General features: G+C 43.9%; 1 protein-coding gene across 9 annotated transcripts in view; it reads right to left on the bottom strand.

Moving 5' to 3' along the window:
* Positions 1–14,975, bottom strand: part of SGSM3 (small G protein signaling modulator 3) — a 34,715-nt gene extending 19,740 nt beyond the window's left edge. For 8 of the 9 annotated variants that reach the window (XM_057556754.1, XM_057556753.1, XM_057556748.1 and 5 more), the window contains exon 1: positions 14,870–14,975. The gene's annotated coding sequence lies outside the window, so the exon portion shown is untranslated. The remainder of the gene's footprint in view (positions 1–14,869) is intronic. The other variant, XM_057556756.1, reaches the window with a different exon arrangement.
* Positions 14,976–15,751: the final 776 nt, after the last annotated feature.

Below are 15,751 nucleotides of genomic sequence, written 5' to 3' on the forward strand. Positions count from 1 at the left end.
ATAAATAAATTTATATATAAAAAAAAATAATTCCAATTATAGGGACTAAAGAAATATGGATACTATTTATGATATAATGTTAAGGGAAAATGTATGTAGCATGTGCACTCAGAAACGTGTATATCTGTCATTTACTCCCCAAATATTTCCCCAACACATATCATGTGCTAGGGCAACAATGATTTACAATCTAGAGGGGGAAAATCAAACAGAAAACAAAGAGATGGATAAATAAGAATTTCAGAGTATGGCAAGTGATCTGAATAAAACAAAAGGGTGATGTGATATAGAATCCAGGGACAGTTTGCCTGGCAAAGCAATAAAGCTATTTTTTTCTACTGCACCCCCCCCCCCCCACAAAATACCAAAAACCAAAACAAAACAAAAAGAATCCAGGGAAGGAATCACTGACACACTACTTGAATTGAAACCGGAAGGACAAGAAGCCAGCCTTGCAAAGATGGGGGTAGAGTCATGGGCAGAAAGAAAGGCAAGTCCACAGGCTCTCAGGTGGGGAAGGCCTTGGAAGAAGGGAAAGCCCAGTAACTGAAACACAGTGGACAAGGGGTACAACGGTAAGAGGAAACTGGAGAGGTAGAGGCACCCAGATTGTCAAGGGACTGTAGGTCACAGTGAAGGATTCAGATTTTAAGGACAATGGGAAGCTACAAAAGGATCCTAAACATGGCGGTGGCGTGAACTAACACGTTTTTTAAAAAATCACTTTGGCTGCTGTTTGGCAAATGGCTTGTGGAGAGACAAGAGTGGATGCAGTGAGACCAGTTTGGAAGTACAAGCTCCAGGAAAGACGGCGGGGAGTGAGACTAAAGTGGTGACAGTGGATGTGGGGAGAAGTAAATGGATTCAAGATATAACCAGAGGCAGAACCAATAGGCCTTGCTTCTGGGTTGGATGTGGGGAGTGAAGAAAGAGAGCATCCCAAAGTGAGGCCTAGGTTTCTGGTCTGAAATCCTGAGTTTACGATGATGACATTTACTAATATGGTGGTGAGTGGGAAAGAAACAGGTTTGGGGAAGGAGGGAATGAAGAGCTATAGGATAATTTAAATGTTTCTTAGAAATCCAAGCGGAGCTGTTAAGCAGGTGACTGGATACACAAGTTTACATCTTCAAGGAGATGTAAAAACTAGAGATATAAACCTAGGAATCTTTTATTCATCTATCCAACCAACAAATATTTTTTGAGCAACTACTATGCCCCAGACACTGTTCCACATGCAAGGGATATAGCAGTAAAACAAGACAGACAAAGTTCTCGCTTTTATGAACCTGCAGTTTCCTCATCTGTAAAATGAGGATGACAAATGAGAAAATGTAAATATTTATCACAATACATAGCACATAGTATGTGCTTAATAAAGCCAGCTATTAATATTAGTGACAGAAAACAGACAATAAATAAGTAAATGAAAGAATAATTTCAGAGGCAGGTAGGGGCAGGACTATTTTTGATAGGTGGTCAGGGAAGGCCTCTCTGAGGAGATGACATTTCAGCTGACACCAGAATGATAAGGAGTCAGCTCTGCAAAGACTTAGAAGCTCAAACAGAGGAAACGGCTTGTGCAAGGACCTTAAGGAACAAAAGATTTATCACACTGGAGAAATAAAAGACAAGTGTGTCTGAGATGGAGCAATGAGGGGGAAAGTAGCAGATTATCACTGGAAAGACAGGATGAACTGGATTATGTAGGGCCTACTGCTCATAGCAAAGACTCTGGATTTTATTTTAATGGGAAGCCATTGGAGAGCTTTGAGCATGGGCATGACATGGTCTGACTTAGGTTTTTAAAGATATCACATTGGCTACTTTGTGAAGAATGAACTACAGAGGGGTTTAGAGTGGAAACTATTATAGTTGTCCAGGTGACAGATGGTATCTTGGACCAAAACAGTTGAGATGATGAGAAGTAACTAGATTCTGGATATAATTTGGAGATATAGAGGTAGATAATGGAAAGAATCAATGATGTCTCCTAGGCTTTTGACCTGAGCAACTGTGCAGATCCCATTAACCAAGATGAAGGGAGACTGGGGGAGAGCAGGTTTCATGGTTAGCAAGCAATCTGCTTTGGCCACGTTCAGTGGAGATGTCTATTAGACCTCTAAGTGGAGAGGTCAACTGGGCAATTGTATATATGAGCACAGAGTTCGCAGTAGTCAGAACTGGAGACGTGAATTTGAGAATCACCAGGACTAGATGTCGTGGCTAAGGAGAGAATGCAGAATAGGGGGCTGAGGACCAGATCCTGGAACATTCCAACATTTAGAGGTTACGCAGAAAAATATACAAAAAATAAAGTTTGAGGAGTGACCAGTGAAGTAGAAGGAACACTAGCAGTGTGTGGCGCTGTGGAAACCAAGAGAAGAAAGTGTTTCTACGAGGAGGAGGTGATCATCAGTGTCAGGTGCTACTTAGAGGTCAAGTGGTATGGAGGACAGAGAACTGGTCATTGGTTTGGCAAGCTGGAGGTTGGTGGTGATACTGACAAGAGCTTTAATTGTGTTATTTTTCTTGAACTTTTTATTTTAATTAATTAAATAGAAGTATAGTTGATTTACAATGTTGTGTTAGTTTCTGGTGTACAGTAAAGTGATTCAGTTATACATATATATATATACATCTTCTTTTTCATATGTTTCCATTATATGTTATTACAAGATACGGAATATAGTTCCCTGTGCTATACAGAAGGACCTTGTTGTTTATCTATTTTATATATAGTAGTTTGTATCCGCTAATCCCAAACTCCTAATTTATCCCGCTCCCCCCCTTCTCCTTTGGTAACCATAAGTTTGTTATCTGTATCTGTGAGTCTGTTTGTTTTATAAATAAGTTCATTGGTATCATATTTTAGATTCCACATATAAGTGATACCATATATTTGTCTTTCTCTGTTTTACTTACTTCACTTAGTATGATAATCTCTAGGTCCATTCATGTTGCTGCAAATGGCATTATTTCATTCTTTTTCATGGCCGAGTGGTATTCCCTTGTATATATGTACCACATCTTCTTTATCCATTCATTTTTCATTGGCCTTTAGGCTGCTTCCGTGTCTTGGCTATTGTAAATAGTGCTGCTATGAACACTGGGGTGCATGTATCTTTTCGAATTAGAGTTTTCTCCAGATGTATGCCCAGGAGTGGGATGCTAGATCATATGGTAACTCTATTTTTAGTTTTTTAAGGAATCTCCATACTGTTTTCCAGAGCGGCTGCACCAATTTACATTCCCACCAACAGTGCAAGAGGGCTCCCTTTTCTCCACACCCTCTCCCAGCATTTATTATTTGTAGCCTTTTTAATGATGGCCATTCTGACCGGTGTGAGGTGATACCTCATTGTAGTTTTTTTTTTTGTTTTTTTTTTTTGGCTGTGTTGGGTCTTCATTGCTGCACGCAAGCTTTCTCTAGTTGTGGTGAGCAGGGGCTACTCTTTGTTGTGGTGTGCAGGCTTCTCATTGTGGTGGCTTCTCTTGTTGCAGAGCATGGGCTCTAGGCACGTGGGCTTCAGTAGTTGTGGCACGTGGGCTTCAGTAGTTGTGGCACGTGGGCTCAGTAGTTGTGGGTCACAGGCTCTAGAGCACAGGCTCAGTAGTTGTGGCACAGGGGCTTAGTTGCTCCACGGTATGTGGGATCTTCCCAGACCAGGGCTTGAACCCGTGTCCCCCGCATTGGCAGGTGGGTTCTTAACCACTGAGCCACCAGGGAAGTCCCCTCATTGTAGTTTTGATTTGCACTTCTCTGATAATTACTGATGTTGAGCATCTTTTCATGTGCCTATTGGCCATCTATATGTCTTCCTTGGAGAAATGTCTATTTAGGTCTTCTGTCCATTTTTTTTTTTTTTTTTTTTTTTTTTTTTATGGCTGTGTTGGGTCTTCGTTTCTGTGCCAGGGCTTTCTCTAGTTGTGGCAAGCGGGGGCCACTCTTCATCGCGGTGCGCAGGCCTCTCACCATCGCGGCCTCTCTTGTTGCGGAGCACAGGCTCCAGACGCACAGGCTCAGTAGTTGTGGCTCACGGGCTTAGTTGCTCCGCGGCATGTGGGATCCTCCCAGACCAGGGCTCGAACCGGTGTTCCCTGCATTGGCAGGCAGATTCTCAACCACTGCGCCACCAGGGAAGCCCCCTTCTGTCCATTTTTTGATTGGGTTTTTTTTTGTTATCGAGTTGTGTGAGCTGTTTGTGTATTTCTGAAATTAAGCCCTTGTCGGTCACATCATCTGCAAATATTTTCTCCCATTCCATAGGTTGCCTTTTCGTTTTATGGCTTCCTTTGCTGTGCGAAAGCTTGTAAGTTTGATTAGGTCCCATTTTAAAATTTCTATTGCCTTGGGAGACTGACCTAAGAAAACATTGCTACGATTTATGAGAGCTTTAATTTTTAATGGTGAGGGTGGAAGTCCAGTTGGAGTGAGTTGAAGAGGGAAGAGAAGAAAAGTAGAGTCATCAGCATGAAGACAGTTATGTGATTTCAGTGATTTAAAAAATATATAATATATACATGCTGAAGGTAATATAAAAAGGAATATGGCTTATTTAAGTGGTAGGAGTATGGGGCTCATTGGTTTTGATTTTAAATGTTCTCTTTTTTGAAAAAGTACAGAGGTACTGTGTTTAAAAATAATTATACCACATCAAAAATTGTACATGAATGTTCACAACAGCATTATTTATAATAGTCCAAAAGTGGAAACAAAACAAAAGCAAACAAAAAAACAAAAGTGGAAACAATCCAAATGTCCGTCAAGTGATGAATGGATAAACAAAATGTGTATATCCATACAATGGAATATTATTCATCCATAAAAAGGAATGAAGTGCTGACACATGTACCAACATGGATGAACCTTGAAAACATTACGCTCAGTGAAGGAAGCCAGTCACAAAAGACCACACAATGTATAATTCTATTTATATAAAATGCTCAGAATAGGCAAATCCATAGAGAAGGAAGGTAGATTAGTGGTTGCCAAGGGCTGGAGGGAGGGAGAAATAGGGAATTACTACTAGTGGGTATGTGGTTTCTTCTGGGGGTGATGAAAATATTCTGGAATTAGATAGTGGTGATGGTTGCACAACAGTGAATATACTGAAAACCTCTGAATTGTATACCTTAAAAGGGTGATTTTTATGGTACATGAATTATATCTCAATTTTAAAAATTACAGTTTAAATACAGAACACTGAGGGAATAAGAATGTGTCCTTGAGTTTTCTGAGGTCCACAAATGAAGCCTGAACTTACATAAACTATGCAGTTTCTCTGTATCCTGCCTTCCTCTTCCTCTCACAGGGCTACTACTTATCACCTCAAATATCCATCTCCACAGGGATTTATACGAAACCAAAGAAAGCAAAAGTGAAAAAAAAGGTGCAAACTATTAGAGATAGCTTATATATAACTGTGAAAAGGATCCCTTTCTCTCTCATTTGTAACTAACACTTTACTAACACTGCTCAGCATGAATCTGACATCTTAACAGCAACTGTGAAGTCAGGAACTCCCTAAGCTGCTGAAACCAGGTTTCCACGCCAATTTTTTGTTTTGTTTCGTTTAAGGCTAAACAAGATCCCCAGGTGTTTGACTTCACATGGAGTTGCAGTTTCTTTCCAGTACACTGAAGTGAAATACTCTGCCCAAAGCAAAAGTCATTAAAAGCAGTTTAAAGGAAAAAGATGCTTATAAACCAGGAGACCAGAAAAGTACATCAATTTGCAAGACAGACTCTAAGGGGGAAAAAAATGCTATTTCCGAATCTACTTGTACAGATATGCCTCCCTGTCCGGAGTTTTCTCCACAGCCCGGGCACTTACTGGGTCCCCAGCCACACCCGAGCTGGGGTCAGGTAGGACACTGGCTGTCAGAGCCCGAGGCTCAGGGGGACTTCTTCCCAGCACTTCTGGGCACTTTGCACAGGTCCGTTCTTTTCCACTGAGAACACAGATGACAGACTTAAGTGGTAGCAGGATATATGTAAGCTATAGGTCAGAAGAAAATCTCTGCAGCATATACAGTCACTGGATTTATCATGGGAAGGAAGTGTGGGACTCTCCTCTGAGTTTTGTAATTATACTAACACAATGACATTAACAGAAATCAAAATTTTTAAAAATTCTGCCACAAGTTTGCCATCTCAGTAAATCACACTTTCTTCTTTCCTATGCTCTCTTTTGGTTTTTCTCTACACACATACACAGTTCTTATATTTCAGGTTTTAAAATATTTTTCTCTACCGCACATCAAATTATCAGCATTTCCCCAGTAATCATGGAGTCTTTATAACCATATGTTCTATAATTTACTAATGTAGTCATCTGTAGATACAACATTTAAGCACCTAACAGCAATTTTTGCAATAAAAACAGTGCTGTGAGGAACTTGACCTTTGAAGATTTTTTAAATGAAGTACATTCCTCTAGTTTGGGAGAGGATTTGGATTTTTAAAAAATGTGCCTTTTCTACTTTATAGTGTCAGCTTTGTAAACAGAAATCAAAGAACAGATTAGTAACAAATTATTGCTATTAGAGTTTAATACGATGTCACTTGAAGCAAGGTAATTAACCTAGTGACCCCTAAAATGAGCCTAAAATTTTATAATATTATAATAATAGGACAGTGGAAAATTACTATTTTAATAGTTGGCTCTTGGGACTTCTCTGATGGCACAGTGGTTAAGAATCCGCCTGCAAGGACTTCCCTGGTGGCGAAGTGCTTGAGAATCCACCTGCCAATGCAGGGGACACGGATTCAATCCCTGGTCCGGGAAGATACCACATGCCACAGATCAGCTAAGCCCATGTGCCACAACTACTGAGCCTGCGCTCTAGAGCCGGAGAGGCACAACTACTGAGCCCAAGCACGTAGAGCCCGTGCTCCGCTACAAGAGAAGCCACTGCAGTGAGAAGCCCACGCACCGCAACGAAGAGTAGCCCCCTCTTGCCGCAACTACAGAAAGCCCGCGCGCAGCAACAAAGACCCAATGCAGCCAAAAATATATAAATTAATTAAAAAAAAAAAAAAACAGACAGCTCTTAAAACCCAGACAGCTGGGGCCCACCCCCCAGAATTTCTGATTCTGCAGCTTCTACTCTCTACCCAGCACAGAAATCCTTTTTAAATGCAACTGATTATTTCCTTCTCCTCTTTAAAGCCCCTTTTCTTCCCTCTGACTTTTGGAAAAAGTCCAAATTTGTTAACTTGACTTATAAGACTGCATGAGCTAGTAGTCCCTGCTGACCATTCCAGCCTCATCTCTCAGTCTTCGACACTCACTCGACGCTCCAGCTGTAGCACTCTTCTTTCAGACCTTAGAACCCACCACTTTCTCTCACAGCATGCTGCTAAATGAAGCAATTACCACAGTATGGAAAGAAAGTCTCAAAACTTGAGCCCCACCAAACACCACGATAAAGCAGCTAGTGGCACTAATCTTCTAGAACTGGCTCCCCCCTCCAGTCACCCCAATCATTCTTGTTGAAAACATGTTTAGTATTCACTTTATTCTTAATCTCCTCAGTGAAAAAGGCATCCAAATTTCTCAAACTGCCTCCTTCCAAACAGTCATCAGCTAAAGAGCAAAACGACCCAGGAATCAACTCCACTTTGCGCTCCACTCCCTCCACTCCCGCTCCCACAGGCTTACAGCTGGGGCTGCTTCCCCGTCCCTGAGTCAATATTTTCTTTGTGACCAGAGACAGTGTTCCTTTAGGCAAGATTTAGGCACGACTGTGCAAGGTAGATCACGGACTGGAAACACAGACGAGGGAAACAGGATTCTCCCCGCCAGAACTCCACAAGCCCAGGTATGGCTCTCCCTTTCCTGCAGAGCAGCACCAGGTAAATGAGGCTCTCCTGTGCAGGCTTCTGCAGGCCCATCCACTCTAGGTCTTCCTGTAAAATAATCACCCAAGGTACTCTGGTCACTTCCCTGAGTACCTCCCAGGATCACTCCCCTAAGATGTACAGCCTGGAAGCACCTGCACTGTGATAAGGAAAGCAGAAGCAAGGTACCGCCTGGACCTTCTGTCATTCCTGCCACCAGGGCTGGGGAGCAACACCCCCCTTAGAAGTAAAAGTGAAACAAACAATGGGTACCTAACCTCAACTCGACATTCAGGTAGCTCTGAAAAATGCAGACAAGAGTTTTTGAGGAAAATAAAGCTCCTTGAGGGCTGACTGGCAAAAAAGGGCACTGGAAAATTTATATTTAAAGCTTTATATTAACACAGGAGCTTAGGGCACTTAAAAGGAACAGATCATAAATATAGTTAACAAAGTCCCTATTCCTCATATAATTAAACCACAGAGGTCAAAAACTACCTTTAAGTCACTCATTTGGCCATACCATCTATATAATTACTGGGAATTTTTCATTTGCAGATATGAAAACACCTACCCAATAACCCTAGAGTATGGTAATCCAATCCTGTGTACTTTGTGGCAGTGGTTAGATGGAGGTATTAGAAGGGAGATACCACGAAAGAAGGAAAAGTGTTTATTGAGCATTTACCATACTTGCTAAGCACTCCCCATTTTACACTTGAGAAAACCAGGGCTCAGAGAGGTTAAGCAGCTTGCCCATATCAGTCAGTGAGTCAGAAGTGACTCCTAAGTGGTCCCTCTCTACCACACTGACTAGTACAACTGAGCTGTCAATTCTCCAGCACAGTGCCCTGGGAAGACACAGAAGCCACTTGTGCGTGTGTAAGAACAATGTACCTTGACTTGGGAATGGAGCCCAGTGGGAGCCAGGCAGAGTTAAAACATGATACAAGCAACTGTTATTAAGAAACATAAATTTCTGTGAAAATTCCAAATTAAATATAAATTAGGAGAGAATCCCCATAGTACAAGAGCAAATGAATTTCTCTAACAGACCTGCACCTACGATTAGAGATCATTAGCTTCTTCAATGCTGGGTGCAGGGCAAAGGCTCTTAGAACAGAGTCACAAATGATGAAGTTAGAAGGATCTTTTGAGTTCATCTCCCTCTTACTTTTTTCAAAAGAAAGAAACTGAGGCTAAAGAGGTCAAAAGACTCATTTAAAGCCGTAAAGAGAGTAGGTGACACAGCCGGACCAGAAGCTAAGTCTCCTATTTCCACTATCCCAACCTCAAACTGAATCAAAAACTTGGTAACAACATGGTAACAGGCAAACTGCATTACACTCAGACCAGCATCATTATCACCAGAAATTCCAGGAAAGATGTCAGAGGAGGTTGTCCTCCTGCTGTTATAAACCTTAGGGTTAGACAATAACTTTTTTTTATTTGGCTGCGCGGCATGAGGGATCTTAGTTCCCCGACCAGAGATCGAACCCACGCTCCCTGCATTGGAAGTGCGGAGTCTTAACCACTGGATCGCCAGGGAAGTCCCAGGAAGCTGCTATTTTAAATTAGGTGTTCAGGGAAGGCTCAATGAGAAGGTGATGTGAAGAACGTAAGGGGCAGGACTCCCTGGCAGTCCAGTGGTTAAGAATCCACCTGCCAGGGGCTTCCCTGGTGGCGCAGTGGTTAAGAATCTGCCTGCTAATGCAGAGGACACGGGTTCGAGCCCTGGTCTGGGAAGATCCCACGTGCCGCGGAGCAACTAAGCCCGTGAGCCACAACTACTGAGCTTGCGCGTCTGGAGCTTGTGCTCCGCAACGGGAGAGGCCACGACAGTGAGAGGCCCGCGCACCGCGATGAAGAGAGGCCCCCCGCTCGCCGCAACTGGAGAAAGCCCTCGCACAGAAACGAAGACCCAACACAGCCAAAAATAAATAAATAAATAAATAAATTAAAAAAAAAAAAAAAAAAAGAATCCACCTGCCAATGCAGGGGACACGGCTTCAATCCCTGGTCTGGGAAGATCCCACATGCTGCAGAGCAACTAAGCCCATGCGCCACAACTACTGGGCCTGTGCTCTAGAGCCCGCGAGCCGCAGCTACTGAGCCCACGTGCCTAGAGCCCGTGCTCTGCAACAAGAGAAGCCACCGCAATGAGAAGCCCACGCACTGCAATGAAGAGTAAGTAGCCCCCGCTCTCTGAAACTAGAGAAAGCCCATGTGCAGCAACGAAGACCCAGCATGACCAAAAATAAATAAATAAATTTTTAAAAAACTGTTTAAAAAAAAAAAAGAATGTAAGGGGCTGGGTGAAGCAGGGGTGTGGGGCAGAGACAACAGGAAACCAGGCTGGCCATACAGGGAAAGGCAGGAACAGTCTGTTCTAGAACAATCTCTAGGGCTCAGAGTCTGGAGACTTAGATTTCAATCAGAGAATCATAATTGAGGAGAACTTTACAGGTCATTTAGTACAACTACCCATCACATTATTAAACACCTTTATTACAACTCTCAGGTGACCATCTTGTCACTGTTCCTCACCTTAAGTGGGCATAATACTACTATACAGGGTGGCTGTGAAGATTGCATTAATAGAAGTAAAATTCTTAGAACTGTGCCAAGTCTATAGTAAACACCCAATAAATAAGAGCTATTATTGAGTGGTGACAGTAGTAGTAATTATCCTAATTTTACAGATAAGCAAAATGAGGCATTGGGAAGCTATATCACTTTTGTTAAGTTTTCAAAGTTTAAAGTGGTAGAGCCAGAATTTGAACTTTATTGTAGGTGCTAATTACTATATCCCACTGACTTCAAAAGCAAAAAAAAAAAAAAAAAAAAAGTGGTACTTGGACTTTAATCCCATAACCTCAAGTCACACAAATTAAGGATATTTACAAATGAAACTCAAACACAAGAAGAGGGAAATGATCTGTTGTTTCATGTCTTTAGAATGTTAGCTAGAAGGCTAACTAGGTATCTAGGAAGACCAGGAATAGTTGTATGGCTTTGTTAAGGAAAAAAAAAAAATCTATTAGTCCTAATTGGAAATCAGACCCTTCCCAAGAATAAGCTTTCTGATAACTGGACTGGTGCTTTCAATCTCATTTCTCACGTTACTCTTACTGATAAAGGTATTTAATGATTCCAAAGAAATTAACTTCCCCAAACAATCCAGAACATTAGCAGAGAAAAAAAATACATACAAAACCTACATCACAAACACTTAGAAAAAGCAGAGATGTGTTTATAACTGAAAAAGAGGCATAATACTGGAAGTGAAAACACAGTTAGCAGTTAACTGTGCCTACAGAAAAGAGGTGAATGTCTCTCTCCTCATTTATGAATTGTGAGCATAAATTAACAAGCCTAAATGTTCAAAAAGGGGAGGTGATTATATGTATACTATTTCAAACAGTGGTGTCTTCAAAATCAGTTCATAAACCACATTGAACGTCAGCCTCATTACTTCAGTCACATGGTGCTGCTGAGAATCTAGCACCTCCCACGAGCTGAACAACATCCTATGAGGTATTCACTCCACAAATATCTACTGACCAGTGTTCTAGGAGAGAAGAGTGGGGTGGTGAAAAAGACAAAGGCCCTGGGGCTTCCCTGGTGGCGCAGTGGTTGAGAATCTGCCTGCCAATGCAGGGGACACGGGTTCCAGCCCTGGTCTGGGAAGATCCCACATGCCGCGGAGCAACTGGGCCCGTGAGCCACAATTACTGAGCCTGCGCGTCTGGAGCCTGTGCTCCGCAAGAAGAGAGGCCACGATGGTGAGAGGCCCGCGCACCGTGATGAAGAGTGGCCTCCACTTGCCGCAACTAGAGAAAGCCCTCGCACAGAAACGAAGACCCAACACAGCCATTAAAAAAAAAAAAAAAAAAAGACAAAGGCCCTACTTTCACAGAGCTGACACTGTAGGCAGGTATTATGAAGAAGAAATTAAGGCTCAGGTCCCAGGTCTGGCAGACTCTAAAGCCTACACTGTATATTTCAACTGTATCATCTCTCACTGGCGAGTTAGAACTTCAAAAAGTCCACACCTAAGCATGCAGTCCTGACACCATTGCCTGGAACAACTTAGGGTTTCTCTCTGTTGGCAGTCCACTATCACCTTCTCAGTGAAGTGTTCCTCCCCCACTCCCAAGAGCAAAGATTGCTCGGTCAGGAGTTAACATACAGTGACCCGTATAAAATTCTTTTTCTCCCTCATTAGCTCCTAAACTCCCTCAGGGCAAGAACCATATCTCAGCCTCTTTGTAAGTCTAGAAGATGGTACCTAAGGTAGATATTCAATCAATGGCTGAGTGGAGTTCATGAGAGCAATTTCAATAGAGTCGAGGGGTGCGGGCCAGACTGCAATGAAATAAGGAGTAAACAGAAGAGAAGGGCATAGAGTTTGCTTTTTAAGGACAAATCTAGAAAGGAAACAGATGGGAAGTGACAGTAGTTTGAAGAAGAATTGTGGCCACAGGAAAGGTGGGTTTTTTTGTTTGTTTTTTTAAGAATGAGAAAGACTTGGGGCTTCCCTGGTGGCGCAGTGGTTAAGAATCTGCCTGCCAATGCAGGGGACACAGGTTCGAGCCCTGGTCTGGGAAGATCCCACATGCCGCGGAGCAACTAAGCCCGTGAGCAACAACTACTGAGCCTGCACGTCTGGAGCCTGTGCTCCGCAACAAGAGAGGCCGCGATAGTGAGAGGCCCGCGCACCGCGATGAAGAGTGGCCCCCGCTCGCCGCAACTGGAGAAAGCCCTCGCACAGAAACGAAGACCCAACACAGCCATAAATAAATAAATAAAAAATAAATAAATTAATTTTAAAAAAACCAACAACACTGAATCATACATTTAAAAAAAAAAAAAAAAAAAAAGAATGAGAAAGACTTGAACATATATGTTGGTAGGGTAGTACAGTGCAGTAGAAAGAGCGGGGATGTCAGAAGCAGAGACCTGAATTTGCATTCTGGCCCGGTCACTATGTCTGTGGACAAATCACTTAACCTCTGTACTTCAACTTACACACATATAAAATGACAATGATAAACCTGCACTTCACTGTGACGATTACAGCACTTGGCAAAGAGAAGAGATTCAGTAAGTGGTACCAATGATTATTACCATATGTGGAAGCCTGGACTCTGGTGTGCTAACCCCTCCCGCATAGTTTGTGCTTCAGTCCAGAATTCCTGTCTCATTCCTTGTGTAATATGTGACGGCAAAGAAACAAGACCCTTATTTCTCCTGTATGTGCCACCCTCTGTGCTATTCCACTTCCTTGTGACAGTCTGCATGAGCTCATGAATGGCTGCTGTGGAAAATTACTGATGTCACCAGCTGAGGAAGAGAGACAATCTGGAGAATAAGCAGATGAAACTGATGTTAAATTATCAAATGTACCAGATTTTGAGCTCCTGCCAAAGCGTTCATTGAGAACTAGGAAGAGAGAAACCAAAAACACAAACACACAGAACCTTGTTTAAGTTTCTAAGCCAAAAAGGTGTCCCCAGCATCCACTCTGGGCACTGAAAGACGGCGGTATGATAAGAGATGATTCCTGAGATCCTTTCTCAATATTTTACCCTGACATCAGGTTCATTTCTGTGAGGTACCTCACTGACTCTTCTGTCAACCTGACAAGTTCCCAAATTCACAAGATTAATATTTAAACAATTTTTGTTCACAGCCTTCTAAAGTTGATGCCATGGGTCGTGTTCAGCTGTTACCTATATCTGGTCAAGAAAAACACCTCACCCCGGCCCTCTCTCCCAGATCACACACCCCCATGCTTAAAAAGGGATACGAAGAGGGCTAAAGCCCAGGCTAATGTAACAATTAGTGATGAAAAGGCTACCGGCACCTGGGATTATTAAAAGACAGGAAAGATGTTGACTATTATTTAGAATCAATTACCAGCTAATCATGGAGAACAGAAATAAATATGTAAAACAAAGAAGATATAACTCCATCGTTTAGAGTTCAGAGAGAACTGGAAGATACAGAAAAGAGATGAAGAGGAAAAGGAGGAAATATATGTGTACCTACAAACTTAATCATAAACAATCACAAAAGCTACAAATAAACAAGTCGAAGTTGAAAATTCACTTTTTGTGAAACAGAGTCTGATTAGGAACCTGAATTTACCAAGAAAAAGGAAGAAGGGTAAAGAATATTCCAGACACTTCTAAATATCCCACCAAAGAGCAAGCAAAAAAGAGCCAGCAACCCACCACAAATTGCATATGCAGCACAAGCCTGGAAAATATGATAGTCATTCGTCACCAAAAAGAGACTTTAAATCACCTCTCCCCGCCGCCCCATATAAAAAGCATCTTGGATCAATCATTAAACCATGTATGAGAATAATTTTCAAAATTCCAATCCTAACCACACTGGCTGAGTCCTGGCTAGTACATGCCTCAATTTCTCCAGAGTTAAAAACCCATATTACAGTGTGTTCCGAGTCTGGTCAGAATCTGAGCCTGTGTTCTGACACCAGACTTGAATCTTTAACGTAAAGTTACAAGTCACACCTGAAGAAGACTTTGCTGCTGTAAACGTATCCGAGGCGGCCGTTTTTTCAAAAAACCCAAAAAACAAAAAAGGTCGCCGGCCTGAGGTGCGGCTTCTGTAAACTGCTCCCAGCCGCGGGAGGGGGCCGTATTCGGGCTCGAGTGCCCAGGGCACTTCAGCTCGGGCGCCAGGAGCCCCCCTTCCCGCTGGGCCGGCTGGGGGTCCCGCCCCGGGAGGCCGCCCCCCGCCCCGAGCACCGCCCGCGCCCCTCAGGCCTCGCGCCCGACCTCGAGAGCCCGGGCCTAGCCGGGACCCCCGCCCCGCGCGCCGCACGAGGGAGGGCCGGGCCGGCCGGCTACAGCGCCGCCTTGCTCCTCGGCCCGTCAGTCCGTGGGTCAGTCGGTCGGTCCACAGACCCTCACGTCCCCACCGGAGGGGCAGAGGTGGGCGCCGGGCCCCGCAAACCCAGCGAGTCTCGGCCAACCTCTCGCTCCGCACTCACCTGCCCCGCGGGGGACGTCCAGCTGCCCCGCGGCCGTGCGCCACCGCCACCACTGTGCCAAAGCTTGTCAGGCTGGAGGCTCGACCCCTATCGGCGTTCGGCGGCGTCACCGCGCACGCGCGCCGGGCCGAGCGGGCGGCCGAGGGGCATGCTGGGGGCTGTAGTCTTTCTGGTCCGTTGGCCGGGAGGTGTGGTGGGGTCTGCGCGCTTCTGGACCCCGCACACCAGCCTCCTTTCGGAGACTAGGCCGCGTCCTCCGGCGGGGGTGGGGGGGGGTCGAGGGTTACTGGGGGTGGAGGTGGAGAGGCGACCTTCGAAGCCCAATTTTGGCCTAGCGATGCCCACCTGGCCTCCCGTCTGCGCTGCATCCCTAGGAGTTAGGGGAATATGGGGTGGACCAGTGGTCAGGATGGGGGATAGACGCGGCAGGGCTCTTGGAAGGAGCGGCTTACCTGATATTCATTTTCTAAACATTTAAGTGCCTTCTTTACGGGTGTACAAACCAGTCCTAGACCGGCCTGATCCACTCTTACACAATTCACAAGCCTTGGAAGGAGCCGCAACTAGTAACAAATTGGTTGAGGTCCTACCCGAGAAATTCAATCTTCGGGCATAATGCAATGAGAGGGTGTAGTCAGAGGCCTGCATTTGAGTCTATCAACCACGCTAACATTTGGCTCACCCATAAAATGAGAATGTGAACTTGTGGTGGTTGTGAGAACTGGATGCTGTCTGAGAAAATGTTAAAGTGCAGTACAAATGAACAGTCCATGACGGTAGCAGGGCCCATCTCCATTTGATATCCAGGTCCCAGTGGACATCAGGCTCTAGTTTAAAAAAAAAAAAAAAAGCACTTGCCATGTTTTAGAAAGGTCACCAAAA

This window comes from Balaenoptera acutorostrata, chromosome 11, assembly GCF_949987535.1.
Source record: "Balaenoptera acutorostrata chromosome 11, mBalAcu1.1, whole genome shotgun sequence".
Classification (NCBI taxonomy): Eukaryota; Metazoa; Chordata; class Mammalia; order Artiodactyla; family Balaenopteridae; genus Balaenoptera; species Balaenoptera acutorostrata.